Raw genomic sequence first — 1617 nt, forward strand, 5'->3', positions numbered from 1 at the left:
TTCTCAGTTGTAACAATTGAGATACCATGAAAACGTGTTCAGTACAGCCAGAAGCATTAGCACATCTGCCAGTCCCTTTTGGGAGCCTGAGGTATTGTAGCACTGGGGATTCGATTCCCCCCCTTACCCTCCTACCCAAAGTAAAACTATATGGGGGAAATCTCTTATCTTGCTGATTTTTCTATCACAAATGAAACTTTAAAAACAAAAGTTAAAATTGTATAACTTACAAATTGTCTTGCATTGCTTAAACTGTAACTGCCAAATAGCTATAGCCTATAATTCATTAGGTGTACTTAAGCAGTTCGGTATTTGTTCTACATCTTTAGAAAGAGAGGCAACCAAATGTTACGAGGCTTTTCCCAGATATTTTGGTGGTGTGCTTGTGCCCCCCAGTGCAGGTTTGCCTGCTGGTCGTTAAGCACAGTGATGGTACGGGGCCAGCCCTGTGTCGGGAGGCTCCTGCTCTGTCTCCAGTGGGTGCCTGGTGGGGAGAGTGTGGGGCCAAGGAGGAGGAGGTTTGTGCCCTGGGGAGTTGGTCCCAGTGCGGGAGCGGAGGGGGAACAGCAGAGCCTGAGCAAGAGACATGGCACCATCCCCTGGCACAATTCCCCTCTGTGGGGCAGCCGGTGCAGATTATCTGGTGTGGGTCAGTTATGCAGCGTGGATTATCTGTTGCAGGTTATCCCAGGTGAGTTACCTGCTGGAGATTACCTGGGTGGCCACCCTGGTGTAGGACAACCCCACATGGGTTTTTTTCCACGTGGGATTTTTCCGTGTGCCCATGGATCTGCCCCCACTTGCCTACTTCTGGGGGACCAGCACAGAGCTGGCTCTGAAGTCTCAGGCTACACCTCTGCTGCTGGATGTACCTGCTCCAGGGATTCCAGCTTCACTCACTGCTCCAGCCTTCCCACCCAAGCTGCTCAGACCCCCTTGCCCACAGAAGCACACTGGTGGTGTCCCTGCTGCTAACAGTGGGCACGCGGTCTCCTTTGGATGTTACACATGGGTGTGTTTTGTCAATCTGGTGTCTGAAATGAGGGGAAGACAGTATTAACTGGTGAGCTGAATGGGATTTTTATAGCAAAATGCTGTGGGCTGGTGATGTTATGATGCGATAGTGTTGGAGGGCTCTGTGCGGCATGGGGAGCCGAACCTGGTGCCCGCTCATCCACACTGGGTATGGGGCAGCCCCCTGCAGAACTGTGTCTGGGTTTTGTTTCGGAGCAAGGTGATCACTGCACCCCAGTCGGGAGTCTGGGAGTGGGCTGAGATTTAAGCAGCCATGGGCAAGGTGGGGACCGTAGCCTAGCACTGAAGCAGGGAGACAAATTATGCGGTGGCATACGCACGGCATGACAAGCAGAGGGAGCTGGTCCCAGCCCTTAGCTGTGGGGGGTCTCCAGAAAACTGCCTTTCACTACTCCTGGAATATTTCCTCCTAGAACCTGACTGCTAGAGCCTGGGAGAGGCTTTTAAAAACAAAGCAGCATATTAAAAAGAAGGAATCTCTAGATGACAGGGTTTCAGATAGCTCATGGTAAGGCACATCTGTAATACCACATGGTCAATATATTGCTGCCTGTTGCAGCCTGTTGGCTTTGCATTGAAATG

The sequence above is a fragment of the Haliaeetus leucocephalus genome, unplaced genomic scaffold (assembly GCF_000737465.1).
Source record: "Haliaeetus leucocephalus isolate CR32 unplaced genomic scaffold, Haliaeetus_leucocephalus-4.0 Scaffold992, whole genome shotgun sequence".
In the NCBI taxonomy this organism is placed as follows: domain Eukaryota; kingdom Metazoa; phylum Chordata; class Aves; order Accipitriformes; family Accipitridae; genus Haliaeetus; species Haliaeetus leucocephalus.